A 19,559-nucleotide genomic window follows, 5' to 3' on the forward strand; every position below is an offset into this window, starting at 1 on the left:
CTAGATGTAGGGGTTAGTAGGAGGAGCCAGAAAGCTCAATGTAAAGTGATAGCAATTAAGAGGTTTTGAACCAAAGAGGTCTGTCCCGAAATTATGTCATGGGTACCACCCCAATGGTGTTGAGACGGTAACCAAAAATTTACATCATTAAAAGGAGAGACAGGTCACATCTAACCATTTTCTGGCATCAAAAGACAAATGCATAACTGTGACAAAAGACCATTTGAACAATATTTTTTGATAAAACCACAACTTTTCTTTTTGGGAAATTGAAAAGACAAAACATGTTAACAATAGGTACAACAATTCTGATTATGATGAGCTTATGATCCAAAGAGCCGTGTTCCCTCTAAAGCTCCTTATGACCTAAAATAGAGTCCAACGAGCAAAAGAGTGAGCCGAGAGTGTTTGCATCCTTACCCAACTGGGAATTGTTGTAGGGGAGAAAAACGATTCTCAGTCTTTTAACATAAAATCCAAGTTTGTGGGGGGAGGAAAAGAACATGTAAATACTTGTGAATTTTCAATGCGTTCATGAGTGAAAAAAAAAAAAAAAACACTACCCCTTACTCTAATATTATACCTCCTTCCACTGTTACCCAATTCTTCTAGGTGCCTGTTTATGGCAATTAGAGATGAATGCTGTGACAGACCTAGCCGGGAGAGAGACTTTTGGAGGGGACTGAATGCTAGCCTCTTGCCGTTGATCATGGGCCCTGGCATTTGGGGGAACGGTGCTCTTTGTGAGCTGTATGCCTAGGGACCCTTGAGATGGTATTACTGTGGATTCGGGTCCTGGTCCCCCAGGACACACAGACTCTGGGGACCCTGTATTTGCCATATTAGAAATAGTGGCTGATTCATAATGCTGGGACAGATACTGTTAGGAGATGCTGATGAAAATTCCAGCCACTTGTCTGTCTGTTGCCTGCTAGAATGTGCATTGTAAATAAGTCTCTAGTATGGGATCTAAGAGTCATTAGATCCCCATTGTTGTTTGTGTTAATTAACTCTGCTATTGTGATAACGTTGATTGGGCTTTCTGAGCTACAAGACGGCCAGTCTGGCCTAAAGGTCATGTCTGATTCATCTAGGGATTAGTTAATTAGCCCATGTTAATTAGGTTAATTAGGTTACAGATGTATTGTTAGAGTAATATGAGCAGGAGGTCTGCACCTCCTCTTTTACTGTATAAAAGAGACTGTATTCCTGTCAATAAAAAGAGATTCCTGGTTGAACTTACATACAGCCTGCCTGGTGTTTGTTCTGAGCTACACAACTGGATTAGAACGGCACATAGCTGTAGTTATAGTCCCGGAGCATCGGATGACCGAACCATCAGATGTTGCGATCTGCAATCTGAATCTATAGCAGCAGAGGAGTGTCGGGAGAGTGGAATCGAGCGAGCAGGGGCTCGTTACAAATGCGTTTCAGTTACTTTCTCCAGTCTAGAGTTAGCTTTGTCTCTCTGCATGCCTGCCCTCTTGTAAGATGCCATTTATTCAGAGAGGGTAATGAGGTCAGTTTTGATGTCTTTGATGCAGTGAATGATCTCTTCACATCTGCTGCAATTTGTGTAATTTCTGAAAAGGTCAGAGGCTGATCATCATGAGTCATCTGCCTTACCATGTCCTCCAAGGCCGGCAGCGATTCCTCCCTAAAGTCATCCTCACGGTGGGAAGTTGCCCACGGATGTGCCGCTTCTCTGTGAGGATCTTTTTTTAAAGCTGTTTAGAATGTTTCTGGAAGCTGCAGCAGAGGTTGAACATTGCAATTGGTGTTGCAGTGTGGTTTTTGACAGTCTGCCCATGTTCTGTCCCTCAGGAGGCTCGCCAGCTGGTCAGTTAGCACCCATCTCTCCGGAGCTCCCTCAGTGTGGTGCCATGCTGTCCCACACCAAGCCATGCCTGAAGTGTGAAGTTTCAAGTATCTCACAGACAAATAGGCTTTTTACTTAGCAAGAGAATTTTCCCCAGAGCTTAATGAATGTGGTGAAATTTACCTTTGTTATTTTCCATGCACATGATTAAGTACGCTTTACAAACAGCATTTGTTTGCACTTGATTGGATGATGGACATCAGCGGAATTTTACTTCATTCGCTAAACACTGGGGAAAATTCCCTTGCAAAGTGCACCTTCCCTTGCAAAGTTAACAGTCTATTTGCGGTTAGTAAATGAGCCCCAATAGGGTTAGAGTTCTGCATGGGTTTGGTACCTACCTAAACCCAGTGTGTATCCATGGATTTGCATCTCATGCATGTGGCAATACAGAGCTCTCCATGTGCTGCAGGCCTTTTTTAGTTTACCCTTTTTTTCCCTTGAGATTTTTTTGGCAGCCAACATTTTAAATATTAGCCTGTTCAAGAACTGACTTGCTGGTATGTAGATAACCACAGAAATCTATATATTTATTTGAGTAACTAAACAGTTGCCAGTATCCAAACAGAGAAAAAAATGTGTAAGATACAACAGCAGGAGGAAAAATAGGTGAAAAATCTTGACACATAAAACCCATACTAATTTTAGAAGGGTGTTATTTGATAATACATTCATGTCACAGTGAGGGGGTAGAATCCTGAAAAAGAACAATGACTTTGAAAAGATGAACTTTAACACTTCTTTAGCTTCTAATTAGCTGAACTGGAGCCATGGTGTGAATGAGTCATTCAGTCAATTCTGCAGGTTTAGCAGCCCCACTAGCTCTGCAATTTGCTGATGTTATCATTACTTTGGACAGAGACACTTGGTTAGCATTTTAATAAGCACATTTATTGCAATAATATTTCTGTGAAGATGTATCAAATGTAACCAAGAATATAATCTACATAATATGATTTCATAGAGGTCAAAATTAAATCCTTCATTGCAAATTTTAGGGAAATGTAATTTCTATTTTACAGATCTCCATTGGTAAGATTAAAAACTAATTACCTGGTCAGGACACATATGGAATATATTAGTAGGAAAAATATTGTGCAGAGCACAATTTTAAAATTTAGAACATACACACATAATATAAGTACAGATAGAAAGAAAGACTGAAGGATTATTTAAGGGACATGTTTGCCATTGTTTATGGTCCATTGTACTGCTTAAAAAATACACTTTTAAATTTTTTTCAGATGGAAAAATACATTCATTTAACTACTTGCTGACTGCCATATGTATAGTATATATACAGTATATACAGTATATATATAGTACAGTATATATAGGTCCTGTCAGCAATTTGGTATTAGGAACGAGGTCAGTGTTCAGAATGTAAGCACAGACTGAACTCTGGTTGTTCAGTCTTTTGCCAGAACACTGAATGTTTAGAGCATTCGGCATAGTTAAATATATATAATAATAATAAATATATAAAAAAAAATAAATATATATATATATATATATATATATATATAGAGAGAGAGAGAGATAAAGACAACTTATGTTATACAAACAAGAGTACCAGGTGCTCCCACCAGCCATGTCCTTATTAACTACCGATGTCACGCGGCCCATTTACTTACATGGCCAGGAATCCCGGGCCATGTAAGCAAATGGGCAGTGAATAGGACAAGTTACATCATTGCCTAAATATGGCCGCATGGCCATATCTGGGCAGTGACATTGATCAATAATGGCCATGTCCATATTTGGTCAACAAGGTCACCTTTATCCTTGTCTCTTCTCCTATATACCTGATGACCACTTGGGGAGTTGTTATTTGGCTATGAGTACCGTTGGCATCAGTTATGCGCAGCAGGTCTTTGTTTTGTTTTTCGATGAGCTGGCAAGCAGCGGGCATTGACATTGTGATTTAATGATGACTTTATGAGAGTCTTTTCTTTTTTATTGTTTTTTAATAAAGGACTTGTCAAATAATTAGGTGTCCATGCTCATTAACATGAGACGGGGTGGTATCTGAGGCCCCCTATTATTAAAGGGGGTTTCCAGATTCAGATAAGCCCAGAGTCTGCAGACCCCCACAACCACTGACCAGGGTTATGGGGAAGAGACGCTCTTTAACATGGAAACATGGGGACAGAGTGTTTTGCCCCTGACGAGGCATCCCCATGTTGAGGGCAAGTGGCCTTGTATGGTTTCATTTGGGAGGGTCTTCACGCTAGCCCCCCCCACCCCCCTCTTTCCTGACCAGCCAGACTGCATGCTCAGATTAGGAGTACTTTGTTTTTGTTTGAGGTGTACCCCCCTTAAAATCCATACAAGACTCAGTGGACCTGATATACATTTTGGAGTAAATACAGTATATGCACATTTTTTTCTCCATTCTTGCTGTATGTTGTGCTACAGCAAAAGTACCATTAAAAATAGTGATGCAGTTGAAATTGCAGTAATAAAGCTCCATTGTTGCCTTCTTTAAGAAAAAAAGCAGACCCCTCCAAAGGTCCCCCACAATACATATCAGGTCCTTAGAGGTATTCTTTGTATTTTGGAGGACCTTTTAGGTCTGTGTGCTGTTCATTAATTTTTAAAAAAAAGTCACAAAGGAGATGTCATTTGTCAGCAAAGTAATACTAGTTGTCCTTTGTAAATGTTAAAAAAAACACTGCTCCTGGCCACATGGAATTTTTCAAAAATTTTTGTTGCATTGGTACATGTTCCCCAGGCCTGGTAGCCCACGTTTATTAAACAGAAAAACAAAACACAAGTCCATTTATGATTCTCACACAGGTGGTCTTCTCCAGCAAAATATACAACCGAGAATGCCAAGCCTCCTGGCTCCTAGGCTTACTCTGCCTTGCAGTTCCTTGCTAAACCGGCCTACTCCTGGCTTCAGCCCCCTGGGTTTACTCACTGTCCCCAAAAATTCTGGACTTCCTTCAGCCCCCCTTGGGCTCATTAGTCGCCTCGGCTCTCCCAGCCTCCCAGACCCTCCTCTGGTCTCCCAGACCCTTGTAGCTGTCCCGACCTTCCAAGTATTTCAGACATGAAGTCCTCCCTCACCAGGGATGTAGTCTCACACAGGGCAGACAGTTTTCCTGTCAAGCTGCTTACACACCACCTTCCTACTGCTCTCACCAGCCCATCGTTATATGGGCTGTGGGCACCTGGGCACACACCCTGCTGGCTGTCCAAAAGACCCAGATCCAGGGTTGGAGATCCCATCCCACCCAAGACTTGGGGATCTCCAAACTACAGAGTCCCATCCGGCAATAGCAAAATCTAGAGAAAACTGCCAGAGCAGTTTTCCCCATTTAGAATCTACTTTCTGTAGTCCTGCAGTCAGCAGACATGCAAACTCTATCAATTTTTAATCCCTTTCCATAGGGACAGACTCATTTTTGTCTTGTCATTTTTGGATCTATTGACTATACGAAGCCCCATCTTTTACATTTTATAAAAAAATTGGGCATCATATTGTGTATGTGTATACTAAAATTAATTTTTGTGTATTTTTCCATTTGAAAAATGGCTGTGCAAATATGGTGTAACAGCCACCATTTTATTATTCAGGGCCTCTGGTTTTAGAAAATATACAATTTTTTGGGGTTCTAAGTAATTTTCTAGGAAAAAAATGGAGATTTTGAATTAAAAATTTGCCCAGAAAGCAAGTGGTTAAATAATATATTCTAAATTGGTGTTAAAGCTGAACTCCAGACAAAAAATATAAATAAAAATGGACATGGCACTGTTAAAATAAATTACCACTTATGAAGTGTGTCCATTGTGTGACTTTAGCTGTGTTCAGTAAAACCTTTATATTTGTTCAGCCCCCACACTTCAGTAAGCACCAAACATCCAGCACTGAGTTACACTTCATCTAAAGTATAATAAATTACATGTTATGGAAAAGTTCCCCCAAATTACATATTTGTCAGGTTGAAACAAGACACAACCAACAGAAAAAAAAAAAAATAATAGCTTAATTAACTAAAAAAAATCATATACAGAACTGTATTCACAAATGGATCCAGGAGAAGGCAACCCCCCCCCCCCCATAAGGCATGGTCCAATTTATTTCAATGGGGGGAAGGGGGAAGATAAATTCCTTCCTGATCCTCCAAAGGTAATTGGATATTCCCTGGACCAACAGTCCCTGGTGTTATTACGTATAAATGATAATATCCAGTTCTCTCAGCTGGTTGCTCGCTCAGCACCTCTTTTGTGGATGAAGGAGGTGTGGATGAACAGCATGATCTCCTCTCCGTCAATGAGCTTATCTCTGTGACACACTTCATTAGTGGTAATTTATTTTTACAATGCAAACGTCCAAAAAAAATTGTTTATTGCTTCAGCCTTAAAAAAGAGGCAAAAAAAGTCAAGCAAGTTCACTTCGCAAACTTAGCTGAGTGAACATTCATTTTGCAAAAAAATATCCAATCATGTTTAAGAAAAATTTAAAAATCTGGATTTTTGTGTATGATTGAATAATTGAAATCAATACAATTTCATCTCATTCACCAACCTAAAGCGTGGTACACACAACTCAGTGGCTTGCACGAAAAAAAAACTGTCAGCTCCGGTTGGAGACGCTGTACTAATGATCCGACATTAGTGCAGTGATCTCCCCCACTAAGCTGTTGTGTTCTGACAGGGGAATGGCCCCCCAGCCAGAACACTCCGATCAGTGCTCGCTGCCATTGACTGAGAGCACTGATCAGGAGTCAGTTGGCTGCTGGTTTTCCAGCAAGCACATCCGACAGAAGCCGGCCGAACAGCCAGCTTCTGTCTGACAGACCAACGTACACACAGGCCAAATGTCGGCCATTTTTTTCTGAACCGGCAAATGTCTCCTGACATTCGGCCTGTGTGTACCCGGCTTTAGTTGTGCTGATTTCAATCAACTAATGAGAGTAAAAATAGTTTTTTTTTTTTAAATTATTGTTAAAGCTGTATTTCAGGGTTAGCAGATATTGTATTGTCTAAACATAAAGGCATGCATATGCGTACTGTAATCTTGGTGTACGTTGTGTAATTTCTGCAGATCCATGCAGTAATCTAGCATGAAACTCTGCCTCTGTGCAGGAGCTTCCTGTAATTAAAACTAGTCACTGTTGCTCTCTCTGCTTTCTCTCTGCTCTTCCCTCCTCTAGTTATCTGCAGGAAGCCTGTAGTAGGTTGGCATGCCGGGTAAAGTTGACCATACGCTACACAATCTAATTGTACAGTATGTGTATAACCTCCCTTAGATTTACCAAAAGTATGTAATAAGTGGAAACACCTAAACAACCCATTCAATTTGTAAAAAAATAGGCAGGCCCTAGCACTACATAGTTAATGGTAGATCTAAAGAACATTGTACAATAAGATTGTATAATGTATGGTCCCCTTTACTCCTATGGTTCTGCTCTATGCTCATGTTTTGTGTAGCACAGTGATGATGTTTACATATATGGTACATTTATATTATCATTTTTTTTTTCCTCAAAGATTTTTGGTGACTGCAAATTTACATCCCGTGTCTATTGAGGAATATGTTTAAATGAAAATGCTTTGTGTCCAGAGTTCAGTTTTACATTTGATTGGGTATTTTTTGTAAAGTGATTTCCAACCTAGTGTCACCTAATTCACTAAGCTAAATGAAACTTGACTTTGCAAAGTGAACATGCTCTACTTATTTAGTAAATGAACCCCAATGCACTTGGTTTATCAAATAAAGTAATCCATAACAGGGATAAATAATTTTAGTAAGCTTGCGGTGAGGACATACATTTTGTGCATAGATGTCACATAGTGATCCTTTTCTCTCAGCAGATTATGCAATTGAGCACCTGATATTTTTTCATACATTTTACATTTCTAACAGCTGTTAGAATAGAGCAAAACACAGAGAAAATCACATTTTCATTTTAGGCACACTGCAGTTTAGCAGACATACACTGAGACCCTGGAGCATGCATTCCATAGCAAACACCACTTGGTAGTAAACTCATTGTAAACTTTCATTTTAGTCTGTGCACATCTGTTCATGTGCTACACTGCCATATAGTAAATTCCCTAAACCTACAGTTTGCTTGTTAACCCAGAATCAATGTGCTGGCATGCTTGCATATCCACTTGTACATTAGGCCCAATGGTTATGTTTTACTGCCCCTTCTCATAATGCAAGCATGTAAAAAATATCACACTATCTATGTGGCTGATACCCTAGCTTAGCTGCTAAATAAATGTATAGTAATTTAGCATTTTGTTATTTATTTGCTCTGGTTAGAATGAGATGTATAGATAAGCTATTGCTTATCCATAGCTCTTATCACACATTTAACTTTCTATTTTTTTTTTGTTTACTTGGTCAAACAGCTCAAGCTCAGAGCTTTGAACTTGAAAGAGCCAGAGTAATGATTCATCCCTCTCTCCCTTCCCTGCCTTCTCTGTTTAGACAGTTGCGTTTCAAAGAGAGTGTAGGAAAAGAACATTTGCAGCTCTCTTTCTGGAAAATCAATATTGGAGAATTCACAAAATGTTTCTTCAACTATTGTCAGTACCCATTGAAAACAGATACATACATAATTTTGGGAGAAGTACTATGTGCACCATATGGACATTCCATTATCACTGCTCCCCCTCCACCACTTGCAACTGTTACAAAGACAACGCAGCAGCTGAAATGTATTGTAGTGAGGTGGATGGAGCCTTATGGGGATTCAGAGACACTAGATCCCTATTAGGCCTGCACTCCTTGTGATTTACATAAGGGCAGTGAGTGGATTTTATAGCCATTAGACAACCTGCTATTTGCTATATAATCCACCCACTGCCTACTGTCAATCACAAGGAGAGAGCAGTCCTAGTGCCTCAGCTTTCCCATCAGACTCCCTCCACTTTCACTGGTTGCTAGGAGCCTGATGATTCTGAAGCTAGCAGAATCATGAAAAACAGTGACAGGTGGGAAGCGGGGGAAGTATCTGTGACAAGAGTGCCGCTCTACTACACAGCATACAGAGACAGGCACTTTGCCTGTCACTGTATGCCAGTTTAGAGTTGGTCCTTATTACCTCCAGTTTTATTATCTATGAAGTGGAGGTAACTCCTTTTTTAATTTGGTGCATCCATAGCACACTTTGCAAAAATGGATCTAAAGACATAGCTGAGTCTGTTGCATGTTTCAGTAAAGCAAGCCAAACCGAATGTGGCACAGGTCAGTTTAACCATATAGCCAGAAAAGTGTTGTAAGTGCTTTATTAAATGCTCTCCAAATGGCTTTGTGACTTTGAACCATGGGTGCTCCCTGCATTCAATGTGTATTTGTAAAATCTATCTATCTATCTATCTATCTATCTATCTATCTATCTATCTATCTATCTATCTATCTATCTATCTATCTATCTATCTATCTATCTATCTATCTATCTCTATATCTATATCTATATTAGGGATAAGCCGAACACCCCCCTGTTCGGTTCGCACCAGAACATGCGAACAGGCAAACAATTCGTTCGAACACGCGAACACCGTTAAAGTCTATGGGACTCGAACATGAATAATCAAAGTGCTAATTTTAAAGGCTTATATGCAAGTTATTGTCATGAAAAGTGTTTGGGGGGGGGGGCAGGAGGCAGAGCCTAGCGGAGCAGACATGCATTGTTAGAGCTCCACACCGCTGAGGAGAGAAGAGAAGGACAAAGCGGAGCCTGCAGGCTCAAAAGGTATCCATTTGAACCTTTTTGCCCCTGGGAACAAACTGTGAAAGTTTGGGCAGGAAATATGGTACTGGGAGGAAACCGTGGCAGAAATAAAAATCACCTCACAAAGAGCTCACAGGCACTCACTGCAGCTGAAGCAGCTCCAGTCACCTCACAAGATACAGCATCAGGGCGCTCTCACAGACAGAAAATGTCACAGCAAGACTCTCCATTTGAGTCAGATACAGAACAAATCCTCTCACAAACTTCTCCACAAGCCTCCTCAGTAGGCTTTAAAACAAACCTCAGACCAAATAACAAAAAGCCTAACCAAAGAAATAAGAGAGCTGGGAAACCGCACCGCAGCCTTAGAAATAAAAATGGATGAAATTGAAATTACAACCCAAGAAAATATAACAGAATTGGAACAATTAAAAAAAGAGAATTTAATACTTCAAACTAAGCTCGAAGATTACGAAAATAGAGCCAGACGTTCAAACTTGTGCATAAGGGGAATACCTGAAACTGTGACAGACCTGCAATCTACTATTACTGCTCTATTACAAGAACTAAAGCCAGATATCCCTATTGAACGTTTAGAACTGGACAGAGTACACAGAACCCTCACAGCCAAAAAGAAAGATGGACCCCCACGTGATATAATCACAATATTTCATTATTACAGAACGAAAGAACAAATACTAATTGCTGCAAGAGAAAAAAAGGAACTTAATTTTCAAGGACACAATTATCAAATTTTTGCTGACCTATCCCAACTTACTATTACTAAAAGACGATCCATGAAACCCCAACTAATGGGACTGCAACGCCACAACATTATGTATCAATGGGGCTTCCCCTTTTCAGTCAGATTTAACTACCAAGGTACAATTTACAGAAGCAGATCAGCAGATGAACTACAACAAACCCTTTTAAAATTAAATCTGACAGAACCCACAAGCAGCAACACTCCCACACGCAGAAGAATGGCATCATCTTCACCTTCAGGCAGCACACAGAAAATTTCAGAACAAAATGGGAATCATCATTCTCACAAAAGAGGCCGTTATGCCACATCATCCATGGACCAAGAAGATTCAATGGACTGACATCCTAATTCCTGATATCTCTTCATTTATTATACTAAGAGATGGTTCTCTATAAAAAAACCTGTATTTATAACTGAATGTAACTGCATTCTGATAGTCACACACTGTGTGGGATCATGTTACATTCCAGTTATATTTCTTATTACTTCTGATTCATATAGCCTTAGAATATATAAGTGAAATAAGGAAATTCTTGTTCAGTTATATATTATCAGGTAATAACAATAGATTTATTACTTTTTAGGACAAATATGTTCAATAATCCAGAAGTAATGGAAGCTTTTTCTTTCTTTTCTTAAAACAAATATATTATTACCTAACTAGTTCCTAGAATTATGTTTTTGTTTATTCTAATCTGAAGCAATACAACCTCAATTTTATGAGTTAACATATCTAAACAGTTACATATGAATAAAATATGTAATTGTTTACTCTAAAAGGGTTAAAATCCCCAAATAATTCAAACTATCTTCATCAATACCAAAGTTATTAACAGTACCTTTCTAACTGAATTATTTAGCCTAGGGCAAGACTAACCATATACAACCACCCTGGAATAAATAATTTCAACAAAAACTATATTCTGCACTCCAATTAATGAAACATCATTTTGATGTCTTTTGACATAGCACTTCTCTCCTGTAAGCGGAAGATCCGTGTACCCCCATTAGCCCTCCTCATTCTCCCAATCATATTATGTGGGAGTGTGACGAAGGCACTTATTCCCCTGAGAGAGATATTTATTCTCTTTCACGGGTAAATTGTGATTACTTGCAAAAAATAATTTATACAATGTATCATCTAATCTCATATGTTTTTTGTTTACTCTTTACTCCAGAATTCACTGGTTTCTTTTCTATCTATTCATCTCTTCAGTCCACACAGGTTGATCTGCGCAGTCAGCTCTGCATAACAAAAAGTAAGTCAAAACTATTTGATCTATTGCCATGGCACCACTGAATATACTTTCCCTGAATGTTCAGGGAATAAATGTCCCTCAAAAAAGGACCAAAGCCTTCCGTACTTTCCATAACAAGAAGGCTCACATAGTATGCCTCCAAGAAACACACTTCACCAAAGATTCTACTCCAAAATATATTTCTCCTTTTTATCAACAAATTTACACGGCTTCTGCCTGTACCAAGCAAAGGGGAACTCTAATTGCATTTCACCGATCCACACCATTCACCTTATCATCAGAAATTAAAGACCCAGAAGGTAGATACCTGATACTCATGGGTTATATAATGGATACAGCAATCACGGTGATTTCCTACTACGCTCCTAACAAACAACCTACACCATTCCTCTCACATATATTACAAGTGATTAAGACACAAAAAATAGGAACAGTGATAATGTGTGGGGATTCGAACCAGGTCCTCCTCCCATTTCTAGATAAATCACCCTTTACACCATCCAAAATAACCTCTAGATTACCTTTTTCTCAACTTCTTTCCAAATACAATCTGGTAGATTCATGGAGAGAAAGTAACCCAATGAAAAAGAAATTCACTTATTTCTCGCACCCTCATCAAACCTTCACCAGAATAGATTATATTTTTCTAACAATAGGAATGATACCAGAAATGATTGCATCAGATATAATTCCGATTCCGTGGTCTGACCATAATGCAGTATACACCACTATAGCCTCAGCCATACCAAAAGCGCATGACCCAACGTGGTACTTACCGGACATAATGCTCAAACACCCACTACATCAGATGGCCATTGAACAAGCTTTAAAGGAATACATATCAATTAATAATACAACAGACATCTCCCCAATAACACTGTGGGAAGCTCATAAGCCTGTCTTGCGTGGTACAATACAAAGACAAATGGCACTATTTAAACGGGAACGCAAAAATCTAGCAAAAAAACTAGAACTCAATTTTAATGCAGCCTACATATCATTTCAAGATAATCCATCCCAGAGTACAAAATCTCATCTGGAAAAATCTAGATTGGAATACGATCTATTTCTCACTGAGTCAGTTGATAAATCCCTCAAACGCTCCAAACACAATTTCTACATGAATACAAACAAACCAGGTACATATTTGGCTCGGGCATTAAATTCAACTAACAAATCTTTCAAACCAATACGTTTGAAATTATCAAAAAATGTTTACACTTGTAATCCAGTTAACCACTTGACAACTGGGCACTTAAACCCCCTTCCTAACCAGACCAATTTTCAGCTTTTGGTGCTCTCAGATTTTGAATGACAATTACTCAGTCATGCAACACTGTATCTATATGAAATTTTTGTCCTTTTTTTCACACAAATAGAGCTTTATTTTGGTGGTATTTAATCACCGCTGGGTTCTTTATTTTTTGCGCTATAAAAGAAAAAAGACCGAAAATTCTGTAAAAAAATAAATTTTTCTTCATTTCTGTTATAAAATTTTGCAAATTAGTAATTTTTCTTCAAATATTTTGGCCAAAATTTATACCGCTACATATCTTTCGTAAAAATAACCCAAATCGGTGGATATTATTTGGTCTTTGTGAAAGTTATAGCGTCCACAAGCTATGGTGCGAATATCTGAAAATTGATCACACCTGAAGTACTGACGGCCTATCTAAATTCTTGAGACCCTAACATGCCAGAAAAGTACAAATACCCCCCAAATGACCCCTTTTTGGAAAGAAGACATTCCAAGGTATTTAGAAAGATGCATGGTGAGTTTTTTGAAGTTGTCATTTTTTCCCACAATTCTTTGAAAAATCAAGTTTTTTTTTTTACTTTTTTTTTTTTCACAAAATTGTCATATTAGCAGGTTATTTCTTACACACCACAAACGCATACCACAAATTACACCCCAAAACACATTCTGCTATTACTCCCGAGTACGGCGATACCACATGTGTGAGACTTTTACACAGCGTGGCCACATACAGAGGCCCAACATGCAGGGGAGCACCTTCAGGCATTCTGGAGTGCCCAGGCCAATTCTGACATTTCTCTCCTACATGTAAAAATCATCATTTATTAGCTAGAAAATTACATAGAACCCCAAAACATTATATATGTTTTTTTAGCAAAGACCCTAGAGAATACAATGGCGGTCGTTGCAACTTTTTATCTCGCACGGTATTTGCGCAGCAATTTTTTTAACGCTTTTTTTTGGAAAATAAACTGTTTTGTGCTTTACAAAAACCAAAACAGTAAATTTAGCCCAATGTTTTTGCATAATGTGAAAGATGAAGTTACGCCGAGTAAATAGATACCCAACATGTCACCTTTCAAAATTGCACGCGCTTGTGGAATGGCACCAAACTTTGCTACTCAAAAATCCCCATAGGCGACGCTTTAAAATTTTTTACTGGTTACATGTTTTGAGTTACAGAGGAGGTCTAGGGCCAAAATTATTGCTCTCGCTCCACCGATCTCAGCGATACCTCACATGTGTGGTTTGAACACTGTTTTCATATGTGGGCGGGACTTACATATGCGTTCGCTTCTGCATGCGAGCACACAGGGACAGGGGTGCTTTAAAATTTTTTTTTTTTTTTTATTGTTCATTTTACTTTATTTATTTTAGTTTGATGCTTTTTTACAAAAAAATAAATTTTTGACCACTTTTATTCCTATTACAAGGAATGTAAACATCCCTTGTAATCGGAATATGGCATGACAGGTCCTCTTTACAGTGAGATATGGGGTCAATAAGACCCCACATCTCACCTCTAGGCTGGGAAGCCTGAAATAAAAAAAAAAAAAAAACGATCCTGGCTTCGATCGTAGCGGTGAGTTGTCCATTTATACAATATTTCTAACACATAACATGTACATACCAAAAATGACACCCCAAAATAGATTCTCCTACTCCTCCTGAGTACGGCGATACCACATGTGTGAGACTTCCACAGCCTGGCCACATACAGAGGCCGAGTACAGCTGAGCATGGCTCAGCATGGCAGGGTATGGCTGGGTATGGCGGGGTATTGCAGAGTATGGCGGGGTATTGCAGAGCATGGCGGGGTATTGCAGAGTACTGCGGGGTATTGCAGAGTATTGTGGGGTATTGCAGAGTATTGTGGGGTATTGCAGAGTATTGCTGGGTATTGCAGTGTACTGTGGGGTATTGCAGAGTATTGCGGGGTATTGCAGAGTACTGCGGGGTATTGCAGAGTACTGCGGGGTATTGCAGAGTATTGTGGGGTATTGCAGAGTACTGCGGGGTATTGCAGAGTATTGCGGGGTATTGCAGAGTATTGCAGAGTATTGCGGGGTATTGCAGAGTACTGCGGGGTATTGCAGAGTATTGCAGAGTATTGCGGGGTATTGCAGAGTACTGCAGGGTATTGCAGAGTACTGTGGGGTATTGCGGGGTATTGCAGAGTACTGCGGGGTATTGCAGAGTACTGTGGAGTATTGCGGGGTATTGCAGAGTACTGCGGGGTATTGCAGAGTACTGCGGGGTATTGCAGAGTACTGTGGGGTATTGCAGAGTATTGCGGGGTATTGCAGAGTACTGCGGGGTATTGCAGAGTACTGTGGGGGTATTGCAGAGTACTGTGGGGGTATTGCAGTGTACTGTGGGGGTATTGCAGTGTACTGTGGGGGTATTGCAGAGTAATGTGGGGGTATTGCAGAGTAATGTGGGGCATAGCAGAGTATTGCACAGCATTGCAGAGTAGTGGGGATGGCTGAGCATGGATGGATGGATGGCTGGATGTCACTGTGCAGCGCTGTGGGCACTACACTTCCAGCCCACAGCGCTGCAGCCATCCATCCATCCCCCTCTCCGCTCACAGTGTACCGATCGGTACACAGGAGGGGAGGAGAGGAACCGGCGTCATCAGACGCCGCCGATCTGTTTACATGTGATCGCGCCGTCATTTGACGGCGCGATCACATGGTAAACGGCCGCGATCAGCGGCCATTTACCGGGATCGTGATGCGCCGGGTCCTCCGGATCCGGCGGTCACGGATGTGTTCGGGTGCGCGCCCCAGGGGGCGCGCGAGAGGGGAATTCTGAGAGGACGTCATATGACGTCCTCCCAGAGTTAAGCAACCGCCCTGCAGCCGTCATTCGGCTATGGGCCGGTTGTTAAGTGGTTAAAATAGTCCATAAATTTCACTCACATCTCGCAACTTTATACAAGACAAACAATGAATTTAATCCTACAGAGGCTGAATCCTTCTTCTCAAAAATAACCTTACCTGTGTTATCTCAGAATCAAAAAAGCAGTTTGGATGAGCCTATAACTATAGATGAAGTTGCTAACGCCATAAAAGACCTAAAACTTAACAAAAGACCAAGCCCAGACGGCTACTCGGCTTTATACTATAAAACATTCTCAGAAATACTCTCTCCCATTCTCACTGAAACTTTTAACAAACTTCTAGATGGACATTCTTTTCGGCAAGAAACACTAATGGCAATTGTTTGTATGATCCCAAAACCCCTTTCTGATGATACTTCCTGTGTGAATTATCGGCCTATCTCTCTGTTAAACCTCGATATTAAATTATTAGCAAAAATAATAGTAAAACACCTCAATAGCATTATAGGAAAATTAATACATAGAGATCAAGTAGGCTTCATGCCAAATAGACAGGCAGGCGATAATATACGCAGGGCAGTGTTATTGGCACATATTGCTAAAAAACGGAAAATCCCTTTATGTTTTCTATCTCTCGATATTAAGAGGGCATTTGACACAGTATCCTGGCAATATATGCAATATTCATTACAAAAATGGGGTTTTGGACCTCACTTTTTAACATGGATCAAAGCATTATATAACAAACCCAAAGCCTATATAAAATATGCTGGATACAAATCTGAAGCCTTTAATATCGAAAGAGGTACCCGACAGGGTTGCCCATTATCTCCCTTATTATTTGCCCTTATACTCGAACCCATGGCCCAATACATCAGAACAAACCAAACTATAACTGGCATTGAAGTAGGAGGTATTACACACAAATTATGTATATTTGCAGACGATATATTACTTTTTCTATCATCACCACAGGTCTCTGGTCCTAACTTAATACCAGCTCTTGATGGATTTGCAGCCCTATCCGGCCTTATGATTAATCCTAAGAAATGCCTAGTGCTTAATATTTCACTCACAAACATGGAATTGATCCCGGCTAGGGCTGCACTCCCATTCACATGGGCAGAAAAATCAATCCCATATCTTGGAATTCATTTAACAGCATCTCATTCTGATTTATTCTCAACCAATTATCCTCCTGTATTAAGACAGATCACAAATCTAATAAAACAATGGTCGCAACTTCCTTTATCCTGGATAGGGAAGATTAATGCAATCAAAATGACTATTCTACCCAAATTGCTTTATCTATTCAGAGTCCTCCCTATTCCAATTCCTTCCTATTTTTTGAGAATAGTACAAAAAAGAGCAACTTCGTTTATATGGGGCTCTTCTAAACCACGTATACCTATACACACACTACATCTTCCCAAAAATAAAGGAGGCCTGGGATACCCTAAATTTACTAACTACTACAGAGCAGCACATTTGGCCAGTCTGTCCATATACCATGCAAAACAGGAAATCCCATTATGGGTATTTATAGAGGCTTCAGAAAATGACCCTCTATTAATATCAAATTTATTATGGCTTGATCCTAAAGACCGCTTTAAAATTCATAATCCCATAACTAAACACTTCTTATCTCTCTGGGATAAACTAAAAACCAAATATCAGTTACAATCTCCACACAATCCTCTCCTTTCTTTTATCAGAAATCCGGCCTTTTATCCGGCATGGATCTACCCAAATTCTTTTAAAGCTTGGACAACATCAGGCATTCAGACACTAAATGACTTCATAGCATCTAAATCATTCCTTTCATTCCCATCGCTTAGAGAAAAATTTGATCTACCAAACTCTGAGATATTTAGATATCTCCAAATCAAAAATTTCTATACACCATTCCTAAAGCGGGATACACCATTATCCCAATTATCCATTTTTGAATCAATCTGTACAAAAGATCCATTTGCTAAAGGTACAATTTCATCACTTTATAATCAATTATATGGAGTAGCAAATCTTAATAGACCCTCTTACGTTCAGAGGTGGGAGGAGGACCTGGGACGAACTTTAGAAGACACGGACTGGTCTAACATATGGCTCACATCTAAGTCATCTTCACCCAACATCTTAGCACTGGAGACAAATTATAAAGTCCTAACTCGCTGGTACCTTGTACCCGCTAGAGTGGCAAAATATTCACCTAATACCTCAGCTCTTTGTTTTCGAGGATGCCCAGAAATAGGCACATATTTACACATATGGTGGACGTGCCCAGTAATCCAAACCTTCTGGAAGGAAGTCTTCGTGATTGCATCTAAAATATTTAAAAAAATAATACAACCAGATCCATATTTAACTTTACTTAATCTAAAACCGGAATGGTTAACACTCTCTCAATTCAAACTTATGATCCAACTAATAACGGCTGCAAAACAAACAGTGGCCAAGGCATGGAAATCTCCTGCATTGGTACTAGCAGAAACAATTCACAGAATGAATAATACAATGTCCCATGCTAAGATGGTAGCCATCGATCAAAATCAAATTCCAAAATTTGAAAAACTTTGGCATCCTTGGATAAAACAACAGTTCCTGTCAAACTTCAATGACTCTGTCCTGTTGCCATGGTAACAGATTAAATGACTTACAGAGACACCCATTCTAAGGCTTCAAAGAGAACTAAAAAGAATAATAAACTGACGAGCGGGACAACCTTGTGGACCATACCTCTACCTTTCAACCCTTTTTCTTCTTTCTCTTTCCTTTTCTCCACCTTACGATTAAAGCTCATTATCAGAATTTATTTGACCTATATACACTCTACTTGTAAACAATATGTATAGTAGGTATAAATCATTTAAATACCTACAAAAGTAACTAAGGAAATGATATATATCTTTAATTTAGGTTTACGTGAACCCAATGTTTAATATTTGAAATTTCATGATATTTACCTATATAAACCCTACTGTAAAACAATGAGCTTACTTTATAGATCCTTGTAAACTTACTTTATGTATCTTTATAACATTGTATACTCAATAAACTTCTTTTGACAAGGAAAAGTGTTTGGGGACCTGGGTCCTGCCCCAGGGGACATGGATCAATGCAAAAAAAATTTTTAAAAACGGTCGTTTTTTCGGGAGCAGTGATTTTAATAATGCTTAAAGTGAAACAATAAAAGTGTAATATTCCTTTAAATTTCGTACCTGGTGTCTATAATATGCCTGTAAAGGGGCGCCGTGTTTAGAACAGTCTGACAGCAAAATGACATTTCAAAGGAAAAAAAGTCATTTAAAACTACTCACGGCTATTAATGAATTGTTGGTCCGACATTACATATAAAAGTTAATTGATAAAAACGGCATGGGATTTCCCCACAGGGTAACCCCGAACCAAAATTTAAAAGAAAATGGCGTGGGGGTCCCCCTAAATTCCATACCAGGCCCTTCAGGTCTGGTATGGATATTAAGGGGAACCCCATGGCAAAATAAAAAAAAAATGGCATGGGGGTCCCCTTGTTAAAGGGGGCTTCCAGATTACGATAAGCCCCCACCCGCAGACTCCCACAACCACCGGGCAAGGGTTGTGGGGATGAGGCCCTTGTCCCCATCAACATGGATTTTTGGGGGGACCCCACACCATTTTTTTTTTTATTTTGGCACGGGGTTCCCCTTAAAATCCATACCAGACCTGAAGGGTCTGGTATGGATTTTGAGGGGGACCCCCACCCCATTTTATTTTAAATTTTGGCTCAGGGTTCCCCTTAATATCCATACCAGACCTTTTTTTTTTTAATTTTGGTTCGGGGTTCCCCTGTGGGGAAATCCCATGCCATTTTTAGCAATG

This window comes from Aquarana catesbeiana, linkage group LG04 (assembly GCF_042186555.1).
Source record: "Aquarana catesbeiana isolate 2022-GZ linkage group LG04, ASM4218655v1, whole genome shotgun sequence".
Taxonomy (NCBI): Eukaryota; Metazoa; Chordata; class Amphibia; order Anura; family Ranidae; genus Aquarana; species Aquarana catesbeiana.